The sequence below is a fragment of the Stenella coeruleoalba genome, assembly GCF_951394435.1.
Source record: "Stenella coeruleoalba genome assembly, chromosome: 2".
Taxonomy (NCBI): domain Eukaryota; kingdom Metazoa; phylum Chordata; class Mammalia; order Artiodactyla; family Delphinidae; genus Stenella; species Stenella coeruleoalba.
The window spans coordinates 170,603,266-170,626,172 of record NC_137147.1 but is presented as its reverse complement, the minus strand read 5'-3'; the positions used below and the strand labels follow the sequence as shown (position 1 = coordinate 170,626,172).

The 22,907-nt window shown below is 39.7% G+C and overlaps 1 long non-coding RNA gene across 2 annotated transcripts in view; it reads right to left on the bottom strand.

Moving 5' to 3' along the window:
* Positions 1-1,460: 1,460 nt before the first annotated feature.
* Positions 1,461-22,907, bottom strand: part of LOC307182694 — a 119,022-nt gene continuing 97,575 nt past the window's right edge. For both annotated transcript variants that reach the window (XR_013827240.1, XR_013827242.1), the window contains exons 6-7: positions 11,004-11,075; positions 1,461-1,658 (exon numbers count right to left, since the gene is read on the bottom strand). This is a non-coding gene — a long non-coding RNA (uncharacterized lncRNA). The remainder of the gene's footprint in view (positions 1,659-11,003; positions 11,076-22,907) is intronic.

Genomic DNA, 22,907 nt, shown 5'->3' with positions numbered 1-22,907 from the left:
GGCTCAGAAGAAAAGGGAGAAAAAAAGAAAGAAAGAAAAAAAGAAAATAAAGTCATTAAAATAAAAAATAATCATTAAAAATAAAGAAAAATTTAAAAGTAATTTAAAAAGGAAAGGAAGAAAAAAGAGAGCCACCAAACCAAAAAACAAATCCACCAATGATAACAAGCACTAAAAAGTATACTAAAAAAAAGGACAGACAGAACCCTAGGACAAATGGTAAAAGCAAAGCTATACAGCCAAAATCACACAAAGAAGCGTACACATACACACTCACAAAACGCGGAAAAGGAAAATATATATATATATGTAAAAGAAAAGAGAGCAACCAAACCAATAAACAAATCTACCAATGATAATAAACTCTTAAATACTAAACTAAGATAAACATATAACCAAAAACAAATTAGATGCAGAAAGAAAACCCCAAGTCTACAGTTGCTACCAAAGTCCACCGCCTCAATTTTGGGATGATTTGTTGTCTATTTAGGTATTCCACAGATGCAGAGAACATCAAGTTGATTGTGGAGATTTAATCTGCTGCTCCTAAGGCTGCTGGGAGAAATTTCCCTCTCTCTTCTGTGTTCGCAGAACTCCTGGGGTTCAGCTTTGTATCTGGCCCCGCCTCTCCGTGTAGGTCGCCTGAGGGCGTCTGTTCCCCACCAAGACAGGATGGGCTTACAGTAGCAGCTGATTAGGGGGCTCTGGCTCACTCAGGCCGGAGAGAGGGAGGGGTACGGAATGTGGGGCAAGCCTACGGTGGCAGAGGCTGGCATGACATTGTAACAGCCTGAGGCGTGCCGTGTGTTCTCCCAGGGAAGTTGTCCCTGGATCATGGGACCCTAGCAGTGGCAGGCTGCACAGGCTCCCAGGAGGGGAGGTGTGGATAGTGACCTGTGCTTGTACACAGGCTTCTTGGTGGCTGCAGTAGCAGCCGTAGCGTCTCATACCCATCTCTGGTGTCTTCGCTGGTAGCCACAGCTCGCGCCCATCTCTGGAGCTCGTTTAGGTGGTGCTCTGACTCCCCTCTCCTCACGCACCCCAAAACAATGGTCTCTTGCCTCTTAGGCAGTTCCAGACTTTTTCTCAGACTCCCCCCCACCCTGGCTAGCTGTGGCGCGCTAGCCCCCTTAAGGCTGTGTTCACACAGCCAACCCCAGTCCTCTCCCTGGCGTCTGACCTCCAAAGTCCAAGCCTCAGCTCCCAGCCCCCACCCGCCCTGGCGGGTGAGCAGACAAGCCTCTTGGGCTGGTGAGTGCTGGTCGGCACTGATCCTCTGTGCGGTAATCTCTCCACTTTGCCCTCTGCACCCCTGTTGCTGCACTCTCCTCCCTGGCTCCCAAGCTTCCCCACCACCACCCACCATCTCCGCCAGTGAAGGGGCTTCCTAGTGTGTGGAAACCTTTCCTCCTTCACAGCTCCCACTGGTGCAGGTCTCGTCCGTATTCTTTTGTCTCTGTTTTTTTCTTTTTTGTTTTGCCCTACCCAGGTACGTGGGGAGTTTCTTGCCTTTTGGGAGGTCTGAGGTCTTCTGCCAGCATTCAGGAGGTGTTCTGTAGGAGCTGTTCCACATGTAGATGTATTTCTGATGTATCTATGGAGAGGAAGGTGATCTCCACATTTTACTCTTCTGCCATCTTGAAGGTCTCCTCTGTAGTCTTTCAAAATATAATTATTTTCTACCAATATAGTCACCAACTCTTTAATGCCAATATTTTGCTGCCCTAGACAGCTGACTACCAGCCTATATAATAAGATTGGACCTGACGCTATGAAATTAGCATAACTGAATGTCACAACAGGTAGGAAAATGTGGAATCAGATTTTAGTAAAGTCAGCCCTTAGGCTCTCCAAGAAAGAACTCAGCCCTCAGAAAAGGTCCCAGATTGACACCTCAAGGTTGAAGTCCTATGCCAAGGTCCATGATGCTCTAGTAGTGAAGAGCTTTGTACAAGCGTTTGTTTTAGTGGTCAATTTTATGGAAACCAGAGATACTGCTCAAGGAACTGCAGGGCTGTCCTAAAATACCTCACACCCTCAGGAAAGTGACTGATGAAATAAAGACATGCCTGTGCAGGTCTCCAAGAATCTTAGAGGCAAAGTAAATTTGACTTGTGTGACATTTGTTGGCTCAGACGTCTGTGAATTTCTACTGTATTAGGTACCTTACTACCCAGAGACAATGGACATAATTTGGTTAGTTTAGGACAGGTAAGCCGGGTGAAAATTTCCATCAACTTTTACTTGTAAACAATATATAAGTGGATTTTTTTAAACACCAGACTATCAGTCTGTGCATTTAACATTCATTGTTTCTTCCAGATTGTCAAAATGTACTGAAACATGTTATTGATAGTATTCTCCCATGTTCTCTATCTTTGATGCACCTCTAGTTGTGTTCTTTTTTCATTCATGGTATTATTCATTTGTATCTTCTCTATTTTTAACACTCTTACAGAGATTTATCTATTTTTAATTTTCAAGCAACCAACATTTGGCTTTTTTATGCTCTCTACTGTGTCTTTCCTTTTATTTTTGTTGATTCCTGCTCTTATCTTTACTATTGTCATATGCTACTGAATTTTCTAACTTTCAAAACTGGCAGTTGCATTAGTTTTCAACCTTCTCCTTTCCTAATACACATTTTAGGCTAAAAATTGCCCTTGAAGCATCTCTTGGGTTACATTCTCCAAGTTTCAATATATGATGTTTTTCCTGTCATTTAGTTTTTGTATTTTTTTAATTTCCACTTTGATTCATCTTTAATCCATGAGTTATTTAGTTATTTTAAATTTCCAAATACATGGAGATTTTTAAACTCATGGCTTTATTTTTAACTTCTCATTTAATCAGGTATGGTTAAAGAATGTGATCTATATGATAACCATTTATTGAAATTTTTTGAGACTTTTTGTGTACCCTAATATGTGATCGATCAGTAAATGTCCATATTGTTGGAGAATATTCATATTCTCTAAGTGAATTTCCTGTTGTCCGTTGAATCAAGCTTGCTAATTACATTGCTCAAGTTTTCTATATTTCTGATATTATTCTTGATCTATAAATAATGAGAGGTAGGTTGAAAATTTTCACTCTGTGGTTAGTATACGTCAATTTATTCTTGTAATTCTATTAATTTTTCCTTCATGTATTATTAGTCTATCATATTACATATTTAGAACTGTTGTGACTTTCTAATGGATATATTTTCCCACTCTCTAAATCATACGCAGAAGTCTACTGTTTTATTTTCAATCACTGCCAACCCATTCCCCAGCTTACATTCAATGTTTGTCCAGTCTTTTAGCTCCATATTATTTATTGTGACACCCCACAATTTAGACATTATTGTTTTATACTCTCAATAGTGAGCAGATTTAGTGATATATTTATGATTTTATTTATATGCCATTTTATTCCCCATAGCTCAGATCTTTTTTGCAGATTTCTTCCTTCCACTTGAAAAACACCCTTTGGAAATTCCGTAAGTGAAAATTTGTTGCTGGTAAATTCTTTCAGTTTTATTATACAGAAAATATTTTCCTCTTGCTTGTGAAAGATAATTTTGCAAGAACACAATTCTTGTTTTACAGTTGTTTTCTGTCGGTACTTTGAATATTTTAATATTCTACTTTCTTCAGTCTTCATGGTTGTCGATGACTCAGCATTCAATCTAATCATTATTCCTTCTTGGGTAAATTGCCTTTTTTTCCTCTGGCTGCCCTTAATGATTTCTCTTTATTTTTTGTGTTCTGTAGTTCCACTGGATGAGTCTAGGTGTAGATTTCTTTTTATTTATCTAGATAAAGATGTGTTGGTCTTCTGGATTGGAGGTGTGCATTTCAACAATCCTGCAAAATTCTCAGGCATTTGACTTTCCTTTTCTGTTTTCGTCTTTTTCTCTAATCAGCATTCCTCATAATTCTCTCTTCAGCTATGTCTATATGGCTCTTTAGCCATCCCATTAAGTTCTTTTTCTAAATCATACTTTTTTTCATTTCTAGAATTGCAGTTTGTTTCTTTTTCAGATCTGTCTGGTCACTGCATAGCCTCTCTTTCCTTACTCTTTTAAAGCATTCTCTTTCTTTAAACATATTAAACCTCATTGTTTTACTGCCTCTGATAATTCTTTGTGGATCCAGCTTTGTGTTTGCTATTTCTGCTAAATTTCATTCATATTGGCATCTGTGTGTGTGTGTGTGTGTGTGTGTGTGTGTGTGTGTGTGTGTGTGTGTGTGTTTAACTAAGGGTTTTACAGTTGTGGGCACTGTCTTTTGTGGGAGGCCTAAGTAGAGGGTACACTACTCCAGGAAGAAGTTGACTCTCCTTCTGAGGTCAATAAGTAATGTTTAACCAGAGTCCCCTTTATGTTAGGATTTTACACATCACACAAATAGTGCACATTCAGGGCTGAAACTTCACCCCTTGTCAAGGCTGGTGACCTTGAAATCTTCAGAGAAGATTCTTTGTCACTCCCACTCAAAATTGAGACTGGTGGAAATTCCCTGGCAGTCCAGTGGTTGGGACTCTGTGCTTCCACTGCCGGGGGCCCAGGTTCAATCCCTGGTCAGAGAACTAAGATCCTGCAAGCCGTGCAGTGTGGCCAAAAAAGAAAAAACAATCGAGACTGAGACAGTTTTCCTTGCTGCCTGAGTGTTCTGGGCTTTTCTTCTTGATCACCATTTTTCTTTTATATTAACACTTCCTAAAACCCTTTCTGGGAAAGCTCTAAGTGTGAGGCTCTCTAGATGTCCTCAGAGATGACAGCAGTTTCAGTAATTCCTTCCCACCTTGGACTGACTTTCTCACTTTGTCTGACCTCAGTGATTTTCTTGACTTTCCATGGATATGACTTTTTAAGTATATTTCTCCCATGCCTAGAATTCTTTCTCATTTGCAGAAGGAATTTTCCTTGAATTACAGCACTGCATCCATTTTATCCAGAAGCCTTTGGTGCTTGCGTCACATGGTGATTTTTTACCCTTGGGGTGGATGTAGAGCACAAGGAGACCAGAAGGAAGGGTGTACTAAGTCCATTTTAAGCAAGTAGCAGCTGCTTCAGTATCCTCTGTATGTACCTCATCAGATCCTTTTCCTCTAGAGCCAAACCCTCCAGGATTAGATCAAAGCTGCGTCTGATTCAGCATTTGACAGGTGGTCATTGCCAACATATAAGCCTCAGATGGAGATTCAATGGAGAATGTCACAAGCATCACATTGTTGTGTGTTGCAAGGATGGAAGATGATTCTAATTCATTCACTCGGTAAATATTTATTGAGTCCTGGGCACCATGCTAAATTCTGGAACTGCAAATTGAAATAAAATTCAATCCCTGCCTTCATAGAGTTCACTAATAGGGAGAAGCAATGGACAGTAAATAATCAAAAGTAATGCAACTAAGCTATGCTACAAGGATTTACTAGGATTTTTGGAAGACTGGAGAACAGAGATGTCACTGTGGCAGCCCAAAGGGAAGGGATGTGTTTTCTAGTCAAAGGATAGAAAGCAAAAGGGATGGAAGAAAATCATGATGACAACCGGCGGTAGAAGGAGTTAACGAACTTTCTCCCACGCTGTTCTACATCCCTCTCGCTCCCCCCACCCCCATACAAACACAGAACATTAGAAAATTTGCCTAGTGACTTTATTGGAAATGGAAAGAGTAAGTTAGATAGGCAACAGGAACTAAACTTGGTGACTTTCTGTAAAACAAGAAGAACTATCAGGGCCCAACTGACCCAGGGAAACAGCACTATGAAGGGGAAAACCATCCAGGCGAGGCAGAACTAAAATGGAATTCCTGGCTGCTGTGATATTCAGAGCAGGAAGCAGAATTCCAAATTGCAGTTGGCGAAACTTGGCTATGAACTGCCAAAGAATTTGGACCAAACTTGGTAACAGAGACCCACTAGGAGGGGTAATTGATTTCAAATGTTATCAAGACAGGAGCATAGAGGACAAATTTGAGGTGAAGGATAAGAGAGATGAAGACTAAACATCCACTTCCCATAAGCTCTTCAAACCCAGAGCAGCTGATTCTGGTTCCAGTTCTTCAGCAACAGAAAGATCCCCATGATCCAGTGAGCCTTCCTGACACCCCCTGGTAAAGATGGCAGCCTCAAACTCCTGAGGGAGTTCTTGGCTGGCTAACCTGAAAACCCTGCTTTCCATTCTTCCTTAAAGCTGCCTGCCCTACTCTATAGTCTGTGTTCCATCATCCTCCAAATCTGATGACAGAAGAGGCTGTTTCCCAAGCTTGAATGGACCGTTCACTCTTAGAGGGCTTACCAGTGTCTCTGTGGGGAAAAGGAGATTTTTTAAAAGACTATAACTTGGGGCAATTATATGAGTTCAGGGAATCTTACAGTGTCTTCATGGCCAGGATCTCTGGGCTATCTCCTAATTCCCATTCTTAATGTCTGGGAACTTCAGAAAACTCCCAAGATTCCAAGAATAAGTATTTCAAGCATCCCTCTTCCTCAGATTCTGAACGTAATGGGAAGTCACTTTGTTCCCACAGCCCTACTCTCAGAAATCCCTAGTCTAGCTCTGGTCTTGCCTTCCTTTGCCCACTTTTTGCTCTAAAGGGGTTTCTCTCCTCTCATTCCCCTCTCACTCCTTTACTTTTCCTCTCCTCCAGTTCCATAACCCCAACTAAAGTTCTTTTCTCCAAAAGTGGTTTCTGTGGCATGGGCAGGTCCCAGCCATAGGTTGTAGGTGACTCCAGGTATGCCCCACCCACCCCTGGTAAGAAGAGGCTGGACTTGATCTCTTGACCAGAAGTCTTCACCTCATGAAATTTCAAACAAATACGGAGATTTTCTTGTTTGTTCTGTTTTGCTCTGTTTTAAGATTGTAGAACAAAGTAAATTCTAAGACTATTCTCTTACAAAATCAAACTGTCACAGAGGGGGCAAGAGACCTTGAGAAGCCTCCAGGGGTCTTTAGAAAGAATGAATGGGGAAGTAGCAACTTGAAATGATATTATTTCTGCTTTGAGTCAGCATACTACCAATAAGCCCTTAAAAGCATGTTTATTGCCTAGCTAGGTAACGCTCTTAAAATGTTCCAAAGTACAGGACCACACTGCAGCCAAAGGAATAGGATTAGCTGTGGCTAAATATGCTGAGAATTCTTTATCATTTACAGAAGAAGGAATTTTCCTTGCATTACAGCACTGAAAACAGAGCTAACTTGTTCTCATTGGCTTCCTCATTATTTCTTTTTCTTTCTTTCTTTCTTTCTTTATTTATTTAGGGCTGCATTGGGTCTTCGTTGCTGCACTTGGGCTTTCTCTAGTTGCGGCGAGCAGGGGCTACTGTTCGTTGTGGTGCATAGGCTTCTCATTCCAGTGGCTTCTCTTGCTGCGAAGCACAGACTCTAGGCATGTGAGCTTCAGTAGTTGTGGCCTGCAGGCTCTAGAGCACACGCTCAGTAGTTGTGGTGCAGGGGCTTAGTTGCCCTGCAGCATGTGGGATCTTCCCTGACCAGGGATCAAACCTGTGTCCCCTGCATTGGCAGGTGGATTCTTAACCACTGTACCACCAGGGAAGTCTGGCTTCCTCATTTTAAGTGAGATAATGTGTTTCTGAGCAGTTGAGTAAAACAAGGAACCCGTATGAGGCATGCATACTTAGAAAAATGGGAGAAAAGCAAGACCAGAGTGCCTTAAAGTAGAGAAGAAAAGTCTAAATTACTCGATAAGAATTATGTCTCTCATTTCTCGGGTTTGGACTTCACTGGAAATTCACTGAGACATTCCGTGCCCTAGATCAGAATTTGTTAAACTATATCCAAAAAGGCATAGTTACTGAAATACCCACCTGATAAATTATTCTTACTTATAAGTATAGCAGTCATATATCTTAGACTTTTCTGGGACAATTCCAGTATAAATTTATTTTATTCTTTTCTATAAAGGCAGTGCCTTCAGTGTCTAACCAAGTGTAGTTTCCTATTATTCAGTTTAGAGATTAGAAAACATCTATTGCTGGACCACATGTTCTGATTTTAAGTTTAGAAAATTAGGTTACCATGAACCCTCAAAAAATGTTGAAGTGATATTCCACTATATTTATAATACTCAGAAATCAGAGCTAATTTAGCTTAGATTCACAAAACCATTGGAATGTAAAAGCACTGGTAAGGTAGCATAATTTATCCTTCTCTTTCAGATAGTCAGTCACACCTGAATCATCCCAGACTAATGAGAATTCATCCTGTCTCTAAAGACAGTCAGAAAAGCAGATCAACAAATCTCTTCCATTACACTCTTCCTCTGAATGCATAGCCGTGAACTGAATGAGAGAAAATGTAAAGTTCTAGACCTAATCTTCCCCCACCTGTGGTGAGGGCTGTTTGCCCCACATCTAACTGGTGATAGGGTCCAAATTCTGTTTTTTCCCTAAACCATTTCCAAAGTCAGCAAAAATTACTATATATTGTACTAGCAAATTTGTTACAATATAAAAGACCCTGCTTGTGTCCCTGTGCTATACTTTCTCTCACCTCTCACTGGTACCCTCAACTGCTCTGTAACCCATGGACCCTCTTGAACTCTCCATACCCAGTAAATAAGCTCCCCAATATCATTAACTTGGTCACTGAACACTTATTCCATGTCCTTCCTTAACTAAAATCTGTCTCTACTCTGGAGGACACTGCATTCCCACCAGCCACTGGAGATGCTCATCTCCCATCAGTGTTTTTCTAGGATCAGGGGTTAGAGTTGTCATTTTTCATCTACCTTCCTGTAAAAATACCTTCCTTTTAATGCTCATGCCACCTTACTCTACCACCTTCTTCTCCCTCCTCTGTAGGTTTATTGCTGAGGTCATGATAACTTCTGTCACTCATTAAAGACATCTGGTTCACATACTCACTTTCTAACCCAAGTCTTGCCATATTGTTCATTCTTAATGTGGATGACCCTCAACACCTCAACTCCAGTGGCTTTCACCTCTAAACCTTTCAGCCTACATTACCATCACCACAACACAGATCTTGTGGTCATCGATAAACATGCCTCTGAAGTCTTCAACTCCAATTTTCTACACATGACCTAACTTTTTCTTCTAGGTCTTTCATGACCTCAAGTTATTGATTACCTGAAGGACTCCCTCGCCAGCTTATTCAGTTTCCTTGCATCCCAGGCCTTTTGCAGCAGCTGCTTGGGGCTACGACCCTGGATTTCTGCTGCAATACACCTTCTCCAACTCCATACCCAGATAAATAAACCTTCTGGAATGGCAGCTTGAAGCCATTTCAAAGCCACGGTTTCCAACCTCAGCTCTGCCCCCAGTCTCACCATCTGGGAATCCTTTAACTATCATTGGTCAGTCCCCAAACGATCATTTCAGACCAACCCTACTCTCCTCTTCACATCTTCCAAGCACTACTCTTCATCTTTCATTCCCTCAATTTCAGTAGACAAACTGGTCTCTTGCTACTTGGAAAAGAAATGAACTACCTGATATGACTTTCCTTAAATTTTGCTTCCCTTCTCCATGCCTTTATAAATCCTAGCTTCTCTCACACCTGACCTTGCCTCATTTCCTCTGGTCCCAGGCAATGAGCTACAGTCCATGGCCAGTCTCTCTACCTGTGCCGTTGAGCTCACGCTTTTATGCCAACTTCAGGGCCTTTACCATCAGCCATCTTCAGTTTCTCTTTGTTACCTTCAGGACAGCAAAGTCCATACTTCCTATCATGTCTCTTACAATCTCATCTCTTTTCACTCTCATCTACTCTTCTGTGTTCTAGAACTGCATTGACCAACATGGTATCCACTAGCCACATGTGGCTATTTAAATTTCAATTAATTAAAATGAAATAAAATTAAAATTCAGTCACTCAGTTACACTAGCCATTTTTCAAGTGACCAATACCCACATATGGCAAGTGGCTACTGTATTGGACAGCACAGACATAAAACCTTTCCATCTTAAAGAAAGTTCTCTTGGATGGCACTGCTCGCCTTTACTGAAAATCTTGCATATGCCTGAAAGAACCAAGGTTTTTCATGTCTCTGAACCTTTGCACAGAGAGATGCAAGAACTATTTCTATGTCACACCATTCACTCTGGCATCCTACACGTATTATGATGTGGATATCCACTTCCGGAAGCAACTTCTGGTGTTGCAAAGAAGCACTGAAGTTCTTAACACCAGTCTTTATGGGGTAATTAGTGTACCTTTAAGGCACCCCGTGCCCTTAAGGCACTTTTACCCATCTCTCTGGGTAAAAGTAAAGACTAGGAACATGTACTAATGGAGAGATGGAACATTAATACTGCAAGGAGGGTTTTTAGATTCCATTGTGCCATTCTTTCCCAATTTCCATATAATCAAAATTTGAACTGTCATTGTCAATAGAGCAGCCATCTTACCTTCCAGCTTATTACAGCCTTCACCTGAAAAAACTTTTTCAATTTTTTGAAGACAGAAGCTACAATAAACTACCTAATTACTTTTGTTGAAACTTTGTTTTTAGTGCATCCAAATTCTCATGCAGCAGAAAGAATATTTGGACATACAACCACAACACTATTTTAGAGAAGTTGCAATGAGAAAGAGTAGAAAAGTGAATTTTTTCAACTCTACATATTTCCCTAAATTAAGTCTTTGCTGTATGACTTGATTATTTCATTTAAAATGAATTCCTAAATTCACTAATAAGACCAGGAATTGCAACATTTCAATATAAATATAAAACAAATTCAAAAACCAAATATCAAGCTTGTGATAATTACTTAACATTTTGAGTATGCTTCCCAGATATCAGGACTGGGTAAGAGACAGGAGACTGGGTCTGCCATCAGCTGGGCAGGTAGCTTCAGCTCGTGGGCCTCAGTCTCATGAATTAAAGTAACAGAATCAGTGTAGATTGGAAGTTCCCTTTCCACTTGAAAAGCAATGGTATTGCTGGGTTGTGGGGAGGAAGGACATTCTTTAAAAGAATCAATGTGTTCTCAATTTTATGTAAAGAGCAATGTAAACCCACCTTCAAGCCGCTCTCCCTACGAGATTGGCACCACTTAGTTCTTTTGCATAGACATTCTGGAGTCTCCATCACCTAAAATGAGAGAAATAAATATGAGTGCAGTGCATCTGCAAGAGCAATTTATGGAGACAGGAAGTGGAGGGGTATAGGAGGAGATTGTAAGACACGACAATTCACAGGCTGGTGTGGCCTCATTAAGACCAGTGGGCATGGGGAATTCCCTGGCGGTCCAGTGGTTAGAACTCCGCGCTTCCACCGCGGGGGCGCCTGGATTCCATCCCTGGTCGGAGAACTAAGATACCGCAAGCTGAGTGGTGTGGCAAAAAAAAAAAAAAAAGACCAGTGGGCAACGCCTTCTGTCTTCAATTAAGATGCATTTGCCTTGGCAGTACCTAGCACTTGACTTTATTCACCTTGGTTTTTCATTTGTATAGAGGCACATTTCTAGCATGAAATAGTCTTTTAAAAGTATTGCAAATACACAAACATTATTTGTAAATGTCATTTCAAAAACATTTAGTTGTTTCAACATCTTAGAGTTTGTATATACTAATAAGTTTCATCTTAAATATTTCAGGCAAGAAGGTTAGACATGAAATGCTGCTCTGGTTTACTGTTTTTCAGTATTATGGTGATACATGAGTCGAGAAAAGGACACACACCAAGGTGGAGGAAAGAGTATATTTTTCTTCTGCAATGTGAAACTTTTAATTATTTTAAATGTGTGACTTAGTCAACTTGGAACCAGTCCACTTCACAGTAAAATAAAAAGAAATGAAAATTGATGATACAATGGTTCAGTGACTAAAAAATGTAAAGTTATTATAAATGGAGTATAAACACCTGTCTAATCTAAGCAGTTGCTGCTTCTGGGGTGTGTGTGTGTGGTGTGTGTGTGTGTGTGTGTGTATTCAGTTAAAATACCATTATACAGATTATTTTTATTTTCTTTGAAGACAAAAATAAAAGTTATTTTTAATGTACCTTATAGATACATATATTCTTTAGAAAGCATCTTATGCCACACAATTATTTAAGGAACAATTATATACAAACGGCACTTAGCAGTACCACACGCTCCAATGCCCTCCTCTCCAAACAAAAATAAAGAGGCTTGTTTTGCTTTGAAATGATTCTGAATTAACACCCAAAGCAAGTCTAACTTTCCAAATTAATTGGTGAAACCATAAGGTTAGGTGGCCTCTATATTTTGCTAGCTTTAGTGAAGATCTAAGGAGGAAAGGTGAAATTTCTACTTTTTAAAATTATCCACCATATGTGCATAGATATTATAAAAGCAAAACTTATAAACCACTAAATGTCTATTCATACTGCATTGACTAAATAAACTACCATGTAACCAGCCATGGAATATTATACCACTGTTCAAAGGAATAAGATGATCTGTCAATGATAAACGAATAAATATATTTTAAAATGTTTTAAGTGCAGAAGTGTATACTCACATTCCCTGAGTAAAAATACTAATTTAGTCATAAATTATAGTATAGCACATGTATATTTGTGTGTGTGTGTGTGTGTGTGTGTGTGTGTGTGTGTGTCTATAATACAAATGATGCCAATGGTTACCACTGGAAGACAGGAAAGAGAATAAAGGAGAGTCTCACTTTCTATATAGTTTTGAATGATATCATTTTTTAATGATCGAAAATTACTTTTATAATCAGAATAAATATTAAATGTCCTATAATATGGTGCTGATTCTCCTGCCAATAAAATAAGAGGGTCTGGGAGTTGAGTGGGTAAAATGCGAGTGGTTCCTTTCACTATGACACCTAATTACTCACTTGTAATATTTTTGCTTCTCATGACCATGATTTTGGAATCTTTTTTTTGGGTCATGTGGCACGTGGGATTTTAGTTCCCCTACCAGGGATTGAACCCATGGCCCCTGCATTGGCAGCACGGAATCTCAGCCACTGGACCACCAGGGAATTCTCATTACCATGATTTTGAACTCTTCTGGCTTACATGTCTTATTTCCCAAAGAAGGGCTCCTTCCAAGCTCCTTCCTCCTATGACTCAATGATTTCACTGAACTTTGGGGTTCTCTTGCTGCTGAACTAATAGACAAAGAAGAGAGTCACTGCTCTAATCTGAGTGATTGACCTTGATTACCAAACAGAAATAGAGTTACTGACACATACCAAGGCATGAAGGAGTTTTTATAACCCAGAGAATCCCCTAGGGTGTCTCCTAGTATTTTTATATCCAATACTAAGGATTATGGAAGACCACAGCAACCCAACAGAGGTAAAGCCAGGAAGAGCTCAGGCACTTAGGGATGGAAGGCTTGGGTCACCCCACCAGATATAGAACTCTGACCATGGAATTGCTGGCTGAGGGCAAATAGATACAGAAAATTGGTAGTGGGCAAAGGAAGGTATAAATACCAACTATATTCTTCTGACTTATTGCAGGACTGAGGAATATAATAGCTCTACATACTCTTCTTCCTTGCTTTGTTATGTATATATTTGTATGTAATTGACCAATTTTCTATTTCTTTCCTCCTCTTCACTTCTGTTTCTATGCGGTGATGGTTAACTGTAATTTGATTATGAGGTTATTGGATACAAAAATAGGTTTGTGGCTGAACTAGAAAAGGAATGAACATCTTCAGGGATGGATACAGCGTTTAATGGGGTTTGGGCCTTTTCTTTGTGAAGAGGGTGTGTTTTATTTGCATGGGGGATGGTTGCATAATGCGAGTACTTGCTGCTGTTAGGAAGACTCCATTGCATAAAAATTTGCTTATGGATATCGAGCAGGCAAAGGTTAAGCTGTGATAGAGTGGTTTGACTCTCAACTTTGACTTCATACATTTTTTTCTATTTGGAGATACTAGAAAGCTAAAAACTACATTCCTCAGACTCTTCTTGCTGCTTAGGATTCTGGATGTAAATTTGGTTCTGCCAATTAAACACATTCGTCAGAGCTTTTTTTGAACACAGAAGAAAGATATACCATCTTTCTGCAACATTGTGGACAGACAAGCAAGCTCTAAAGGGTGGGGGATTTGCAGTGGCCATATGTCATAACCCCACTGTCTAATCACCAGCTACATGGGTGGCAGTGGAGGTGATGGCAGCAGCTCTTGGAAAAGTGGCTGCAGCAATCACCAAATCCTGGGATCACACTAAGAGTGGTTGACATTGAAGTCAAAGTTTCAGTGAAATACCTTGACTTCCACACCTCCATCACTTACAGTTATTTAATCGACAACTTATTTCTATGTTAAATCCTTTTATGTGTGGAAAACCTAGAGTATCTTTCCTGAATTAAAGCCCAATTGATATAAAACCCTAGAGTTACACTTGTTTGTGCTCAAAAAGAGGCACGTAAAGAATGCTCACTTCAACACTGCAACAGCTCCAACACCATGACCTACATGTCTAATCACAGGAGAATGGGTGAATAAATTAGGGCACATATCTACTGTGGGATGCAACAGTTTAAAAGAATGAAGTGAGGGCTTCCCTGGTGGCGCAGTGGGTGAGAGTCTGCTTGCCAATGCGGGGGACACAGGTTCGTGCCCCGGTCCGGGAAGATCCCACATGCCGCAGAGCGGCTGGGCCCATGAGCCATGGCCACTGAGCCTGCGCATCCGGAGCCTGTGCTCCGCAACGGGAGAGGCCACAACAGTGAGAGGCCCATGTACCGCAAAAAAAAAAAAAAAAAAAAAAAAAAAAGAATGAAGTGAATCTGTACATACTGACATGAAAAACGTTCTAAGACATACTGGCCAGCTAAGGAAAAAGGGAGTTACATAATAATTGTGCCATATTAAACATATTAAATGTACATATTATAAATATTGCACGTATAGCACATGGTTTGGTATATATGCCATGCATCACCATATACTTGAAAGAATATATACCAAATTCATAATAGCAATAACTTCTTTGGAAGGTATTGGCATTGACAGTGGTGATAAAGGAAGACTTTAATTTTATGTACAATGATTGAATTTTTAGAATTAGAATATATCCCTGTATTACTTGATGATTAAAAAGAAATTTTAAAAAATAAGAACAATTAATTACACCTGTGAAGAGTAAAGCAATTATAAACATTTTTAATATAAAAATGTGTAACATTTTAAAATTACCTGGAGCTACTTGAACAACATCTAGGAGAGGACTGGAGAGAGAGGGATGTAAAACAAGCTAACTTTTGTCTTCTTTGGGAAGGAGAGGGCAACAGAGTGGGTGAGAATGCATAGATATTACTTTGTTCTTGAGAATGACAGGGAAATTTAAGTTCAAATACATTTTTAATGTAAGGGTAGTAACAGAATAAAAATTGGACATCTAACTTTTAAACACTTGAGAAAGAGATCAAAGGAAACTTGATCAATACAACAAAAGACAGCAAGGGAACAAAAGAAGCTAGAACACACAGTAAGGAGATGATTTTCTGCGAAAATGTAGAGCATCAAAATTGACTCAAGAGCATATCAAATTCGCATAGTGTACTAACTATGCAAACCAGGAAAGAAACTGAAAAGCTTAAAAATAATAATACTGTAATGAAGAAAAGAAAAGGCAATAGACCCATATGGTTTATGGACAATTCTCTCCATTCACTGAAGGTTTGATTAAGTCCCTATGTTATTTGAGCAATTACAGAAGATAGAAAAATCAGAATATTTCCCAGTCAATTTTATGAGGTTTACATTGCTTTAAAGTTAAAAATGAACAAGAATAGCATAATAGAAGTGAACAATAAAAGACCAATATCAGTTATAAATACAGTTGTAAAAATCCTATATGGAACATTATAACATTAAATTGAATTATATTAATTCCAAACTTGAATTATTTCTAAGAATTTAGGAATGGGTCAACTTTAGGAAATCTGTTTGTGTAATTCATTACTCAAATGAGTTAACTGAGAAAAATATGAATATCTTCATAATTGCCACAAAGGTACTTGATAAAATTCAATATCCAATCCTTAGGGGAAAAAATTCTTTGCAAGCTAAGGAATAAAAATATATTCTCTTACTGTGACAAAGAGTATCTATTAAAAACAAATAGTAAATATCATAGCTAACATAAAACATTAGTGGCACTCCCACTGAAATTAGGATTAAAACAAGGATATAAGTTTTGGGGTGTTTTTTAACATCTTTATTGGAGTAAAATTGCTTTACAATGGTGTGTTAGTTTCTGCTTTATAACAAAGTGCATCAATTATACGTATACATATATCCCCATATCTCTTCCCTCTTGCATCTCCCTCCCTCCCACCTTCCCTATCCCACCCTCCCTATCCCACCCCTCTAGGTGGTCACAAAGCACTGGGCTGATCTCCCTGTGCTATGTGACTGTTTCCCACTAGCTATCTATTTTACATTTGGTAGTGTATATATGTCTATGCCACTCTCTCACTTTGTCCCAGCTTACCCTTCCCCCTCCCCATATCCTCAAGTCCATTCTCTAGTAGGTCTGCATCTTTATTCCCGTCTTGCCCCTAGGTTCTTCATGACCAGTTTTTTTTTTCTTAGATTCCATATATATGGAATATATATGGTATTCCATATGTTATATGGAATAACATACGGTATTTGTTTTTCTCTTTCTGACTTACTTCACTCTGTATCACAGACTCTAGGTCCATCCACCTCACTACAAATAACTCAATTTCGTTTCTTTTTATGGCTGGGTAATATTCCATTGTATATATGTGCCACATCTTCTTTATCCATTCATCTGTTGATGGACACTTAGGTTGCTTCCATGTCCTGGCTATTGTAAATAGTGCTCCAATGAATATTGTGGTACATGACTCTTTTTGAATTATGGTTTTCTCAGGGTATATGCCCAGGAGTGGGATTGCTGGGTCATATGATAGTTCTATTTGTAGTTTTTTAAGGAACCTCCATATTGTTCTCCATAGTGGCTGTATCAATTTACATTCCCACCAACAGTGCAAGAGGGTTCCCTTTTCTCCACACCCTCTCCAGCATTTATTGTTGGTAGACTTTTTGATGATGGCCATTCTGACTGGTGTGAGATGATATCTCATTGTAGTTTTGATTTGCATTTCTCTAATGATTAATGATGTTGAGCATTCTTTCATGTGTTTGTTGGCAGTCTGTATATCTTCTTTGGAGAAATGTCTGTTTCAGTCTTCTGCCCATTTTTGGATTGGGTTGTTTGTTTTTTTGATATTGAGCTGCATGAGCTGCTTGTAAATTTTGGAGATTAATCCTTTGTCAGTTGCTTCATTTGCAAATATTTTCTCCCATTCTGAGGGTTGTCTTCTCATCTTGTTTATGGTTTCCTTTGCTGTGCAAAAGCTTTTAAGTTTCATTAGGTTCCCTTTGTTTATCTTTGTTTTTATTTCCATTTCTCTAGGTGGTGGGTCAAAAAAGATCTTGCTGTGATTTATGTCCTAGAGTGTTCTGCCTATGTTTTCCTCTAAGAGTTTAACAGTGTCTGGCCTTACATTTAGGTCTTTAATCCATTTTAAGTTTATTTTTGTGTATGGTGTTAGGGAGTGTTCTAATTTCATTCTTTCACATGTAGCTGTCCAGTTTTCCCAGCACCACTTACTGAAGAGGCTGTCTTTTCTCCACTGTATATTCTTGCTTCCTTTATCAAATATAAGGTGACCATATGTGCATGGGTTTATCTCTGGGCTTTCTATCCTGTTTCATTGATCTTAAAACAAGGATATAAGTTTTTAAGACTTTTTGCTACATCACTGTGGAATTATTAGCAAAAAGATCAGAAAAGAAATAAGGTACAGAGTCATAAGTTGAAGGGATAAAACTGAAATTATTTGCAGATATATGATTTAGTTCTAAGAAAATTAAGGGAAACAACTAAAAATATAATAAAACTAATAAAAGGTCAGAATGTCAGCTGAGTGCTGAAGATGCAAATGAAACACATAAATCTCAATAGAATCAGAAAAGAAGAAGGAGGAGAAGAGGAAGAAGAAGAACTGAAATGGAAAAAAAATTCCATTCACAATAGTAAAAAAATTATAAAATGCTTAAGAATGAAATATTCAAGATACAGAGAAGAAACAACACTTTCCTGGAGAGTATTAAAAAAAAAAAAAAAACGGGCTTCCCTGGTGGCGCAGTGGTTAAGAGTCCGCCTGCCTATGCTGGGGACACGGGTTCGTGCCCCGGTCCGGGAGGATCCCACATGCCGCGGAGTGGCTAGGCCCGTGAGCCATGGCCGCTGAGCCTGCAGGTCCAGAGCCTGTGCTCCACAACGGGAGAGGCCACAGCAGTGAGAGGCCCGCGTACCGCAAAAACAACAACAACAACAACTTTGAGTTAATGGAGCTACATTAGATGTTCCTGAATGGAAAGATTCAATCCTGAAATCATTCAATTCTCTCTCAATTTGGTCTATACATTTATTTTCAGCACAAATTGCTTCCTGTTAAAAAAAATTACTTTTGAAGCCATCACATAGCTACAGAAAAGGTGAAATACAATAGAAAACCTGCTTTTTTCTGGAATATTTGAGAGTAAATTACTTTACCATTTTCCTATCATCTAAAAACTTTAGTGGGTTTTTCCTACAAACAACGATGTTCTACATAATGTCAATATAGCCATTAAAATCAGAAAATTATTATTGTTGTATTACTGTCTTCTAATCATTAAACTCCATAATCGTTTCAACAATTATCTCAATAATCTTTTACAGCAAAAATGCCCATTTCAGAATCATGCATGGCATTTAGTTATGCCTCCTTAGTCTCCTTCAATCTTTAATAGTTCATCCCTTGACTTTCATGACCTTGATACTTTAGACGACTGTAGGCCAGTTGTTTTGTAGAATGTCCTTCAATTTGGGCTTGTTTCATGTTTCCTCAAAATTGAGTTCAACTTATGCTCCTTTTCAGGGATACCATAGACATTGAACCACGTTCTGCCGATCCCCCGGCTAGGCTGTCCTCGCTTTATGGATGCCCTCCAGGTCCTACTCAGGCTTTGACACACAATATGAAGCAACAGCTCTGCATGTTTCCTTCTTCACTCTACCTGGGCTCTAACATCCCACTCCAGACTTCCTATATGAGCATCCTTCTTACCCTCCTCTGACTCTGACACCCCATGGCAGGACTGTATAAATTTAGTGCAATGCCAACCATAATTCCAAACAAAATCTGTTTAGAACTTTAAAAAATGATGCTAAAATTTTACTTGAAGAACAACTTGAGATGAGTCAAGATATATTTGAAAAAGAAGATTGAAAAGACTTACTTTACCATATGTTGTAACGTAAAACCACAAAAATTGAAATAGATTCTGAATCAGGGACATATTCATGAAAAAATAGAGATTAGAGAAAACAGATTGAAGAATATTGTGGTATTTATAGTCAGAGTAGAAATAACAAGTTTCTTGAACAATGTTATTTGGAGAAGAGCATTAATTAGCATTCTGTATAAGGATTTACACAAAAGTTTAAGTGTAAAAACCTAAAATCATAAAGCAATGTTGATTCATAATATTATATTTCTGGGCTAGGAAATACCTTGCTGGACATAGCAAAGGAGAAAGGAAAAGACTGAAAACTTAGACTACTTACAAATTAAAACATCCTATATAGTAACAAAACAATGGTGGCTCCATTTGTCTCCTGCAGTTGCCTTCATATGGAAAATGAGGGCTTTGGATAGATGATTCTGAAGATCTCTTCAAGCTCTGAAATGATAATTCTCAATACTTTATGCATATGATTGTACTTCCATTGTGTTCATGTCTGCCTTACATCTGTCACATAATGTAACCTCCTTGAATCATATTTTTTAAATCCATTCTTCCAATCTCTGCCTTTTGATTAGAATGTGTTATTTACATTCATTGTAATTATTGATAAAGTACGATTTATGTCTGTCATTTTACTGTTTTATCTTGTCTTTTTTCTTCTTTTGTACTTGCAACAAAGAATACGGGCTTTGGGGCTTCCCTAGTGGCGCAGTGGTTGAGGGTCCGCCTGCCGATGCATGGGACGCGGGTTCGTGCCCCGGTCCGGGAGGATCCCACATGCCGCGGAGCAGCTGGGCCCGTGAGCCATGGCCACTGAGCCTGCACGTCCGGAGCCTGTGCTCCACAACGGGAGAGGCCACAGCAGTGAGTGGCCTCAAAAAGAATACAGGCTTTATAGGATTAGTCCAGGAAAGTTGATAAGCAAATAAAACAAAGGGCAGCAACTACAACCTACAGCAAGAACGACAATCCGCTGGGGGTAAAGCGTGATCTGATTTGCAGAACTGCCACTGAAGTCTCTGCTGAGCTTGCTAATGATTGGACAGAGGTTTTCTTAAATACCGGTAAGTCTCTCAACCTTTGCCAAAGGGTCCAGGTACATTATAGCATATCTTCAATGCTCCAGCAGTTTATAACTCTGCTTTAATCGTCACTTCCTACTTGCACAGTCTCAAAGTAAGGTGGAGATGAGAGATTAGGGTCTTCTCAGGTGTTTCCTGAACGTGAGCACAGCCCTGCATGTGTGTGGCCTTCCAGATTGTCAGAAATAAGTTTTCCTAGTGCTCTGTGCATATCTCTTTCCCATGCTTTTTCTTTTGAGTCTTTTGGTCAGCCTCTTGCATATCCCAACTTGTAACCCCATCTCAGGCAGTCGTGATGTTAAATGATTTCCACTGATCATTTTCAACAAATACCCTGACAATAGGCTCTCCACACAGAGCAAGTTCTGAGTCCAGTCAAATACAGACAAACCTTGAGAATGGGGCTGGAGCAGCCAGACAGATCAAATAGAAACAATTCTCTGGGGAGAGAGCTTTTGCGGCAGCTCCAAACTTGTCTGCTGCCTGCAGTGGCTGCTAGGATGTTGGCTTTCACAGTTACCATGGTTACAAGGCCATTAGTTTTCAAGGCTAGGGGAGAAGGGGAGAGAGCAATTTACAATGCCACCAAACTCGCTGAGTTTCCAAGATGCAGCTTTTCTTCTCGCATTGAGGTTCCTTGGATTGCTGTAAACTTTTGGTTACTTTCCAGAGTTCTGAAAAAGTTTATTTTTGACAATTTTTGTCAGTATTCTGACTGCTTTTATGGAGGAGTCGTTTTCTGAGATCCTTACTCCTATCATTTCTTGAGAAGCCAATGTGCTTTTGCCATTTTTGGTTTTTTTTTCAGATTCTTTTCTGTTATAGTTTATTACAAGATATTGAATATAGTTCCAAAGTCTTCTCTTTTAAAACTCCTCTCGTCCATAGAATCACACATTTTTATGTCTTAGAAGGAAGCTCCTAGAGTCCAGTTTTTTCAAAACTTCTAGAGTAACAGAACCCTTTCTCTGAATGATACCTAGAAGCCCCCAAATTACTACTATTACTACTACTATTGTTACTGCTGTTGCTGCTGCAGCTGAGTCTGATTTGGTTGAAGCGAGGGTAGACAGGAGGGTCACAGACTTCTATCTGTTTGGTCCATTTTTGTTGGCTTGTTGTCACCTTCAAAGATGTTTTATTTAATCCCAAGGGATCCTGGGAGTGGAGGAAACCAAGGTCCAGAGATAACTGTCTTGTCCAAAATCATTAAGCCAGTTAGTGCAGAGCTGGGACTAGAAGTTAAAGTTTAGTGCCCTTCAGGTCCATCACCTGTACCATCGTTATCACCACCTGAGACCCGGCTTATTGCAATACATTCTTAGCTGTCTCTGATCTCCCCTCTCCTACGTCCTCATTTACAAAACATATGGTATTTTGTGTTCTTTGTGTCTCTCCTCTGCACAACAGGCTTCTATGGCTCTCCATTTCCTATGAAATCAAGCCCCAGTCTTTACGGGTTCATTTCAGGTTCTTCATAATCCAAACTTTTTCTTACATTGTTCCCCAATCCAAAGCCACTGTGCCAGCCTGTCTGCTTTTTTCACTGATCCTTGAATCACCCCCAAGTCTTTCCTTATATTTTTCCCTCTACCTGGAATGCTGACTTTCCATTGAACCTGTCCTTCAAGACTCAGATCAAGATTCTTGAAGCCTATTCTAACTATGCAGGTTCACAGTTACCCCTTTTGTCTTTTTGAGGACCATATGCATTCTGTACCATTTTTTGGCTTTTAAATTTCACATGGGTAAGAATATGCATTGTCTCATGAGTAAAAACATAACTTCTGCTAGGACATGGACCATGGCTTATTTTGTATGCAATACTGACGTGGTGCTGTGTGAAAACCAACTGTGTTTTGTGAGTGAATTAAGCATAGTCAAAGACCTTTAGTTCCTCTTCAAGGGCTATAGATAACATTCTGAGCCATATCCTTTGAGCTATCTTATAGATACTTAAACCCCTTCCACCAGGTGGAAGAAGTTAACTACATGATGACCAGACTATAACCACGACATAAGCTGCCACAGTTCTGAGCGCTGGCCTCAAAGAAATGGGAACAAACTGACCCTGGAACTGAAGATTAACTGTACTTAAAACAATCAAGAGGATGCTGATGAGACCACTGCATGACCAATTTCAAGATGACTGTCAGAGCTGACTGTGTTGTTTCTGCACATAGCCCCCTCCCTTCACCTAAAATAAGCTCTTGCCCACTCATTGTCAGTGGGGAGAAGTCAGGCTTTGAACAGGAGTCCACCTTCCCCCTCAGGTTGCTGGCCTCTGGAATAAAGGACACGGGTTCGAGCCCTGGTCCGGGAAGATCCCACATGCCGCGAAGCAACTAAGCCTGTGCGCCACAACTACTGAGCCTGCGCTCTAGAGCCCGCGAGCCACAACTACTGACCCTGTGCGCCTAGAGCCCGTGCTCCACAACAAGAGAAGCCACCTCAATGAGAAGCCCGCGCACCACAATGAAGAGTAGCCCCCGCTCACAGCAACTAGAGAGAAGCCCACACGCAGCAATGAGGACCACCACAGCCAAAAAT